A 10598-nucleotide genomic window follows, 5' to 3' on the forward strand; every position below is an offset into this window, starting at 1 on the left:
ACGGCTACGCGGATGCCCGCTGTGTTGCCACCTGACGCAGCCTCCACGTCCACGCAATCGTCAGCGCCTCTAGGCCTCCAGCCTGCGCCGTCTTCCGATGCTACGACTTTGGCCTGTGACATGGACTGCTCTACCGCCTCCGTGCCCGTGGCACTCCCTCAAGAAACTGTGCCCGTCGCGCCAGTTCAGTATTCCCACCAAGGGCCGTCACCAGCGTCTGAGCCTCCTCCACAGATGCCTCCCGTGAGTCAAGGCTCTCTTCCGCCTGCTGCGAACTCGTTCCGCGTTACCATCAAGCCTACATTGCGCTTTGATATGACTGCCATCCCTGCCCGGAATGTTCAAGCCACAATTGACCATGCCCTTGGCTCTTCGAACTACTGCGGGTTTGTCGTCCATCGCCCATCGAACACCATCACGGTAAACTTGTCATCCTTGATGGACGCCCAGAAACTTTGCGCAGTTACGCGGATCCCCCTGGATGACAGCAAGCATGTCCCGGTGCAAATATATTTTGCATCTGGTCCTGACACACTCCGCTGCATGGTTTATCATGTCGACAGCACGAGCCCTCCCGAGGAGGTGCGCGCAAATATTCGCTGCTCAACTCATGTTGTACTGCAAGCACGGCCTATGGGTCGCCGGGGCTCATACCTGCTCATCCTGCAAGGCCCGTTGACTCTCCCGAAGTACCTTACCTACTACGGTGCGATCGTCAAACCACAGCCCTTCCGACCTCGTCGTATTTTTTGCTATCACTGCCACAAAGAAGGTCATATGCAAAATACCTGCCCTAATCCAGCAGCTGTGGCCGACATGAATGAACCAACAGCTCATTGTGCCCTGTGCAAATCGCCGGACCATGACATTCGCTCCCCCGCTTGTCCAAAGAAGAAGCAAGCGAAGAAGTTTCACAAGTCGCCTGCAAAAATGGATGTCCCTACAAGTAATCGCTTTGCAGCTCTCGCATGTGACGACAACGACTTCCCTGAACTTCCTTTATCTGAGCCTGCTGCTCACCATATGTCTCCTCGCCAGCGTACATATGCACAAGCGGCTCACCTTCCCGGATCAAATGGTACGCCCAAACGTCCAGTGCATCCATCACATGTGGATACTACAGATGAAGACACAGCTTTAGACAATGCAATCGCGGAGGCTCGCCGCCGACTAGACGAACTCACCCAGCGCCGGGAACAGCGTCGTTCTCAATCCTCTCGAAGAATTCTCATAACTCGGGAGCAATCATCAGAGGAATCACCTAGGGTAAGCACTGGCCCACAATCAGGTGCCGACCACCTGTTAGCCGTGACTACCCCGACAGTGGACAAGATATTAGCGCTGATGAAGCAGGTGACATCCCTCATCGTGGAAGCTCTTCGGCCTCGTCATGGATAGCGCATCATCATCGGTGGTGGTGCAGTGGAACTGTCGAGGTTTCGCTAATAAGGCCTCTGAAGTGAACATCCGCCTTCGCGACGGAAAGCTGAGGGCATGGGCGTTCCTACTGCAAGAGCATAATGCACTCCCACGCCTTTCAGGTTTCTGCGCATACCATTCACCATCTATCCCTGATCGCCGTTGCACCGCCTCCTCCCTCAGCCCAGGTAAATCTGCAATTTATATTCACAGTTCAGTTCCGCACACACCGCTCGACCTTTCACGGTGGTGCAACACACGTCAAGAGGTTGTCGCCCTTCTCGTAAAACCTGCACGCACACCCCTTATTCTAGTTTCTTTTTATAGTCGTCCTGGCTCCGCATCTCCCAATCTGGGATGGGTTCGTTTTCTACGTTCTACCAACTCGGGTATCCCTATTCTAGTTGGCGGTGACTTCAACGGCGCACACACTGCGTGGGGTTACCCATCGGATTCCTCAAGGGGTTCACACATCCAAGGGAGCTTTTCGGATCATTCCTTTCAACTTTTAAACCACCCGAATACTTCTACCCGCCCACGAGGTGGCCCGTATTCACCTGATTTGACTTGGTGGTTAGGCCCCGGTAACCCTCGTTGGGCTGTTGATTCTGATACTTGGGGTAGCGATCACAGCCCTATTTTTATCTCCCTCACGCCTACGCGTCTACGGAAAATACGCCGCACTGTACGAATAACATCATGGGATTCTGTACGCGCAGACAATCATTTATCTACATTCAACCCCTCTTCAGCATTGTCTACTCTATCTGATGTTCTCGCTACTCACACTATTACCACTACTGTAAATGAAGATGACCCAAACCCGGACATACATCTCTTGAATCTGTGGGCTCTTCGTCGCCAGGCGGATCTTTACGCTACTCGTCACCCCGATGACCCTTCGGCTCTTCCTACTCTTCACCGCGCTTCCGCACGGGCGCGGCGCTATGCAAAGCGGCTAGGCAGGCAACGCTGGGCTGCATGGTGTGCCCGCCTGTCCTCTACGCAGGGCAATCGACATCTTTGGAGAGTGTTTCACGCCATGGAGCGCCCTTCTCAGGTTGCAGATTACACAGAGAGCATTCGCCTCGCGCTAAATGTGGATGAGGACACATTTGCACAACAAGCGGCCCGTCAATTTTTTCCAAACCATGACTGCACCGCTACGTCTCCACCTGACTTATCGGTAACAGAGCCCCCCGATGGGATTACTTCTGACCTCACCATGGCAGAGCTGCTGGCCTCCATTGACCGTTTAAAAACTACTACTACTCCCGGGCACGACGGCATACCTAACTCCTTATTCCGTAACTTGGAAGGGAGGGCTTTGGAAACCCTACTTGATACTTTTAACGAAGTGTGGCTTTCTGGCGTCATGCCGGGAGACTGGAAGCATTCTATTGTGGTTCCAATCCCCAAGTCAGGTCAGCCTCCAGTATCTCTCTCGGCCCTTCGTCCAATTTCCCTTACCCCTACCATCTGCAAGCTTTATGAAAACATTCTAGCCGCACGCTTATCATGGTGGCTGGAATCCCATGATTGTTACCCAGATTCCCAAATTGGTTTCCGCCCACATATTGGAACGGAGGACGGCCTTGCTACTTTGGCTGCTGACGTGCTTGACCACTCTCCACAGAGTCGCCTTGTACGAACCGTAATCGCTACAGACATAACAAAGGCATATGATAACATCCTTCACTCTGCCATTCTTGCCTCCCTTCAAACTCTTGGTCTCCCTCACCGGTTCCTCCTCTCCATTCACGCCTTTTTAGCAAATCGAACCTTCAGCGTGCGTGTCCACGGAAAGCCCTTTGGTAATTTCACTTCCAATAGAGGAGTGCCGCAGGGCTCCGTTCTCGCCCCCACATTATTTAATGTGGCTTTAATTCCTCTGGTTCGAGCCCTAGAGACCATCCCTTCTATCCGCGTGCTTGCATATGCCGATGATATCACCTTGTGGTGCTGTCATCCAGATGCGTCTATTCATCAGTCGGTCCTTCAACACGCGCTGGATGTATTGACATCTCGCCTCCCACCTTTGGGTCTAACACTCTCTCCTACTAAATCATGTTTCATTCGAATTGGAAATAAAGCCGCCTTACGGAAAGCTCCCCCTTTAAATTTTACGGTACATAATTCTCTGATTCCTCAGGTAGAAACTGTTCGTATTCTTGGTCTTCTCCTCCATACATCTGGGACTGGCACCCCGTGGCTGACAGCCACCCGTAAATCGGCTCACGCTACTCTAGATCTGATTCGTCGCATAGCTATGCGCTCTGGTGGCGCACGTGCTCATACGGCCCGCCAGCTTGTGCGCTCTATCCTTCAGCCACGGATAGTATATCAGGCTCAATTTCAACGTCTCACCCGCAGACAGTGGGACTCCCTTGAAGCTATCAATCGTGAGGCTATGCGCGTCATAACATATCTGCCTCGTTTAACACCCATACCTGTGCTACAGGAGTTCGCCCAACTTAATACACTCAGTGAGATCATCGACCAACGGGTGGCAAATAGAGCTCGAAAACAGTCTCTCAAACTTCATCGTTTAAAGACACTTCCACCGTGGTCCTATTGCCAGCTCACTGACAATCGCCCCACTGTTTCCCCGTCGGTATCAGCAGCGTATCTGCCTGAAGGGTGCATATTATACACGGATGCATCTCATTCTGCAGAGAGGGGAGTTACTGCTGTGTATAGTCCATCTCATCCGCATCTCAACTCTCGCGCGACGTATACTGCGGATACGTGCACTCCCCTGGCATTGGAACTTCAAGCCATTTACAATGCCATTGCTTCCCTTCCGCTCGTTCCAACATTCAATACAGTTCACATTTACACCGACTCCCTCGCCGCCCTTAAACAGCTGAAGGCTGTTCGACGAACGTTCCAGATTTCACAATCTATTCATGTGCTCTGCGCAAAGTATCCATGTCCTGTGCGCATACACTGGATTCGCGGCCATGCCCAGGATCCACATAACATTCAAGCGGATGCTATGACTCATCTTCATACATTAGACGATCCGCCACCTTCCCCTCTTCCCCCAGATCCGTTCCTGTCCCACGTTTCCGATTCCGAAGTTCTGCGCCAGCGAACACGCGCTCTAATTCCTCCGTGTTCGCACCCTCTCCCCCGTAGTATTACTCGGCAGGAGGAGGTATCCGTGCGCCGGATTCGGGCAGGGGCGGCTCTGACACCATCTGTCCGTCAACGGTGGCGTGCCAAAGATCTGCCACTACCTGACAGGTGCCCTCACTGTGGCGCTGCACCGGACATATGTGATGTGCGGCACTTGTTGTGGACGTGCCCAGCGACGGCTGCTATCAGAAAACGGCTCCTCAGGGAGGTTGGCCTGCGGTGGAACCGCGAAAGTGACTTCGTGAAGTGGACAATGGACAACCGTTTCATTAACAACCTCTGCGACTACCTCAGCGCAACGGTTCTTCACTCCTTCTTTTAACTTTCAATCCCGTGCATTCCTTCCCCCCTTTCCTTTTTCAACTTATGCCTCATGGCACACTTCTCGAATAAAAAAAAAAAAACTCTCCTCCAGGACCCCGGACGATCAGGCACCCAACCCTGCGCAAGAAGCCCCATCGGTCCTTCATACATATCATCAAATCACCGCATTCTACAAACTCAGCCGCATGACATTACCACCACTACCCAGTAAATTGTCGCACTTATGCAGCGCCACATGGCGACAATTACAGATGCGCTGCTTTATTTCACCCTGCCGTCCCTGATGTTTTCACCCCACCTCTAATCCTCATTGTAACACTTGTGGCGTGCCCAGATCCACACTTTCCCACTACCTTTGGGAATGTCCTTCCCCAAAGGCAGTACCTCCATGCCCAATAGCACTCATTCTTCCTGGGAGGCTGCTTTCCGGACCGCTCAGCCCGCCGGCCAGAATTTGCTGGTGGATCGGCCTCATGTGAGGCACAAGCTCGCGGACTCCTGGACCAGTAGGAGATCACCCTAGAAGATTTTTTATGCGAAGCATAATAGGGACACTACTTAGCTCAACCATAGCCCAGCCTGGCGCGGCCGCGACCACCAAGGGTAACTCCCGCTCCTCCCGCTAGGGGCGCTGCAGCCGAGCACGTGGTCTGACGTCATGACAGCTGAGGAGAGACGGGGCTCAACTCGCGCGGTCGCCGCGCGGCCGCGACCACCAATGCTAACTCCCGCTCCTCCCGCTAGGGGCGCTGCAGCCGAGCACGTGGTCTGACGTCACGCCAGCTGAGGAGAGACGGGGCTCAACTCGCGCGGTCGCCGCGCGGCCGCGACCACCAAGGCTAACTCCCGCTCCTCCCGCTAGGGGGCGATTGTCGTCGCGGCATCGTATAAAAGAACCCCGCTCCTCACGCCGAGGCAGTCATACAGCATTACCAAGCATAAACCAAGTGTATCCAAGCACTACCAAGTATAACCAAGTGTCACCAGGCTATACCCTTTCAAAAATCTATTATGCTTCGCATCCTAAGCTTAACCTTAGCTAAGCCAGGCCATTTTCTTTCTTTCCTTTTTTTCTAATAAAAGTTGTTTCCATCCATCCATCCTACTCTTGACTTCGGGTGAGCTCCTGAAGAACGACCACTCTGAGCTGCACCAAGCATGTGGCTGTCTTGCTGGCAATTGATAACGAGACGCAATAAAAGTGGTTTTGGTTCTAATCCGTGTAGTTGGGAATTCCAGTCGTAACACTCGGCCCACTGGAAAGAAAATGTTTTGTATGGAGCCCATGAGCGCTCATTTTTGGGCGTAGCTGGCTTGCTAGGCTACAGAGGCCCCCTATGCACCCTGGCAGGTATGTTGGCGCCGTCCACGAGACCCGCAGCTACTTCCCGTTTTGGCGGCAGTGATTTGCACAGTGGAATCTTCTGGACGCGTTTCTGGGCTCATTAAGCCCCTGAAATTGTGATTAAAGTTCACGTATTTATGACGATGATTAAAGCGAGGAACATTATGATTGTGCTGGGAATAAATATTCGAAAACATTATATGGCTCACCAGCGACAAATCTCGGCGCCGCTGACCGCAAAAGGGCCACCAAAACTCCCAGATGACGTGAACGAGGTATAAAAGTAAAAATTCTCCGTCAACATTGCCTCAGTGTTCGACGTAAGAGCGCTAGGCACGGGAACTTGAAGCGTTCATAACGCTGTGCTCAGAAAACGTTGAGAAAATCAACTCGAAACATCCGGACTGCTTCCCTTCCCAAGGCACAAGCAGCGCCATCTACCTCATGGATTTTGCACTTATATTGCAATTTACAGTCACCTTGGCGGTGTCCGGTATATTTCCTCGTTATAAAAATTTGAAATTGGTCTTTGCGGAAAGGAAAAGCCGCAGTATCTGTCTCACGCATTAGCGGACACCTGAACCGCGCTGTAAGGGAAGGGTTAAAGGTGACAGACAGACAGACAATAAGTATGGTGGAGCTGCCATAAAAAAACGTAAACCAATAAGCTCCTGCCTGTACCACTAAAGTATCACAGGCTTAACCCAATCGTAATATAAATGAAAAGGCCCGAAGGCAATGTTGTGCTTTTGCCACCCGTAGGTGGGAAAATAAAAAAATGGGGTAATGCTACTAAGCGACCCACAGCCGGGGGTGCAGGCCCGGGGAGACTCCCCTGATCTCCCCTGGGACGTAGTGGAGGGGGTGGGACATAGGTTGTGGGAATGGGACTGAGGGAAGGGTTATGTGTAATGTGATGGGAATGGGGACAGCGAGATATTGACCCTCATTTTATCATTGCTCGACTCCTGTCTGGCCAGGACAGGGAGGGCGTCGATGTTGTCCAATGGTGCGGCTCCACTCACGGGATGCCCGACCACCCAACGACGCAATAGCTCCGACTCGGAGACAGGAAATCCTAACCCGGGGCAGCTGCCTCGGGCTCCTCCACGACTTTTAGGGGCCCGGTTCGGACTTGCGTATCGCTGCCCAGCTACTAACCGTCAAGTGTTTTTCGCGGTTTTTCAGACTCCGGAAGTATGTGTGGTGGATCCAGCCAATGGAATTAGACTCCCGGGGACCCACCTGTGCTTCCAACCAACCAACCTTGCACTTATTTCGTCCCCTGGCTTGCTCCACGCCTACTGAGGAGGGAGTGTTCAGGGCCGGGCTGACCGGGCCACAAGCCAAGAACCTGGCCGAGGGTGACATAACCCGGGCCTACTCCACCGCTACTCCACAACATCGACGGTTTTCGCATCGGTCGTACTAAGGTCCCCCTTACCTCGGCGTCCCGCGCTCTAGCCTCACGGCCCCGCTGTCACCCATCCCTGGCTGCTTCCCCGAGTACATCGCTCCCAAGGAGCCCTTCTGCTGGAAACCCCCGCGCGGACCTGGCCTCTCCGTGGCCAGAAACTGACGCGCCAGCCGGTAGCCACGCACGCCCCCGCGTGCAGAGGCCTTTTGATTTTTGAGCACTTTTTGAGCCCAATTCCGTGAGTCCAACCTGATTATGAAACCAGGCCTGCCTCCGCACAGGCATCGGACCTCACGTGCGCGACTGGCCCACTCAGTCGCTTGGGAGTCGCTGCCACTCCCATGGGGTTTTGCATCCCCAGAGGACGGGCCGCGGCCAGCCCATCCCCAACGCTGGCGTTGCACCGGAACAAAGCCTAGTAGCCGAAACTACACCGGCCGGAACCGGAGGCAGGGGGGGGGGGGCACGAGCAGGCCGCACAGTCGGATTTCCCCCCAGACAGACAGACAGAAAAACTTCATTCAGCAAGTGAGTTTTAGACCCAGCTGGGTCCCTGGGCCACTGCGCGGTCCCGCACTGCATCAAGTAGGTCATGCCGGGACATGACGTCGGCAGCCCGAGTCACCGCAGCAAGCTGCGATGTCGGGTCTGCAGACATAAGCAGGACCTCCCAGTCCTCCCAGCTCGAGATGGCGTGCTGTCCCCGCGGGGGAAGGTCAGCAGGGCAGCCGAGAAGGATATGGGAGAGTGTGGCGTGGGGGTCACCGCATAGGGAGCATGCAGGGGATGTGCCGCAATAGCGGGATAAAGGCTGAGGGGATGACAGAGAGCGGGTCTGGAGGCGTCTGAAGAGGATCTGTTGGGAATGCGTAAGAGAGAGGTGGGGAGGAGGGTAAGTCCGACGGTCCAAACGGGGTATTCGCGTGAGCTCCGCAAAGGTGTGCGCCCGCTCCCTCGAGAATCCTGGATCGGGACTGTCCTGAGCCCAACAAATCAGACCTCGCGCCAATTTATCAGCAGTCTCGTTTCCAGGGTTCCCAGAGTGAGCCGAGACTGGGAGAATAAAGGAACAAATAGGTGCCGTAGTGGAGGACTCCGGAACAATATCGACCATCTGGGGGCCCGTCATTGTGGCTCAGTGGTTAGGACACTCGGCTACTGATCCGGAGTACTGGGGTTCGGACCCGACCGCGGCGACCGTGTTTCGATGCAGGCGAAATGCAAAGGCGCCCGTGTGCTGTGCGATGTCCGTGCAAGTTAAAGATCCCCAGGTAGTCCAAATTATTCCGGAGTCCTCCAATATGGCACCTCTTTCTTCCTTTCATCTCTCAGTGCCTCCATTATCCCTTCCCTTAGGGCGCCGTTCAGGTGTCCGTCGAGATGTGAGCCAGATACTTCGCCATTTCCTTTCCCCAACGAACACGTAGGGATGTTTAAGGTGCACTGACATCGCACAGCACACGGGTGCCGTAGCGCTTACCCACTATTGAAAGGCAGTCGCCGCGGTCGGGTTCGAACGCGGGCACTCCCAATCAGTAGTCGAGCGCCCTAACCATTGAGCCACCGCTGCGGGCATTCCTCGTTATATCAAAAACAAATTAAATAACCGTGTGCTTGCCAACACGATTATCGTTTGTCACCATCCGGAATCCCCCTGCGGTTCGGTCTGTCTGTCTCTCTGTTGTTGCCAGGAAGAAAGAAAAGGAAAGTGCACAGGCCTGCTCATTGGCTCAAGCCGAGCCACAGTCGCTACCACATGCAGATAGTGGGAGTGTTGAAAGATGGGATAGAAAGACAGGATAGTAAAGACGCGCTATAGACAAGGCCGATCCCGGAGGTAGTGCAATACCGGGCCAACCGGTGGCAGAAGTGAAGCAACCTTCAAACCCTCCACCACATTTCCAAAAATAAGTCCAATGGGACCCGGAACAGATATTCCTGCGGTTCGGTGTTAATGGCAGTCTGAAAGCCCTCTACAAGCTTGATTTGTGGGCGGAAAGGTCGTAGTTGCAAATTCCATACATAACTTGGGCTTGATTTGAATTAGTAATTTTATCCACAGGAACATGCCAAGTCATTTGACACCACTTTGAGCATTCCACGTCAAACGGGTGGCGCTTAAATATTATGAAAATGGTGGTCCCGAGGGGTGGGAGATGCCACCTCGATATCCGCTGTACTGGAACATACATATAACGGATGGATAGGAAATGTATGAATTGAGGCGCTACACGCCCGCTGTTGCTTTGTGACATAGAGTGGTCACGTGGTAACTGTTATGCTCAATTTGACCTTCATTGCAGACAGACGCCTCCTTAACTGAGAGCTCACGCGCTTAAAGTAAAGTAATAATAATTGGTTTTTTTGTGGAAAGGAAATGGCGCAGTATCTGCCTCATATATCGGCGGACACCTGAACCGCGCCGTAATGGAAGGGATAAATAATAATAATAATAATAATAATTGTTTTTTTTTTTGGTGGAAAGGAAATGGCGCCGTATCTGTCTCATATATCGTTGGACACCTGAACCGCGCCGTAAGGGAAGAGATAAAGGAGGGAGTGAAAGAAGAGAGGAACAAATAGGTCCGTAGTGGAGGGCTCCGGAATAATTTCGACCACCTGGGGATCTTTAACGTGCACTGACTTCGCACAGCACACGGGCGCCTTAGCGTTTTTCCTCCATAAAAACGCAGCCGCCGCGGTCGGTTTCGAACCCGGGAACTCCGGATCAGTAGTCGAGCGCCCTAACCACTGAGCCACCGCGGCGGGGCGAAGGGATAAAGGAGGGAGTGAAAGAAGATACGAAGAAAGAGGTGCCGTAGTGGAGGGCTCCGGAATAATTTCGAACACCTGGAGATCTTTAACGTGCACTGAAACAAAAAAAGCAAGAGTTCTGTGCAATGTCAGTGAATGTGGATTACATCAGCTTATCCAGGATATACAAAGCGAAAG

At 53.2% G+C, this 10598-nt stretch overlaps 1 pseudogene; it reads right to left on the reverse strand.

The window, feature by feature from the left end:
- Positions 1-9461: 9461 nt before the first annotated feature.
- Positions 9462-9582, reverse strand: LOC144105826 (U2 spliceosomal RNA; annotated as a pseudogene).
- Between the last annotated feature and the right edge of the window lie 1016 nt (positions 9583-10598).

The sequence above is a fragment of the Amblyomma americanum genome, chromosome 9 (assembly GCF_052857255.1).
Source record: "Amblyomma americanum isolate KBUSLIRL-KWMA chromosome 9, ASM5285725v1, whole genome shotgun sequence".
Lineage (NCBI taxonomy): Eukaryota > Metazoa > Arthropoda > Arachnida > Ixodida > Ixodidae > Amblyomma > Amblyomma americanum.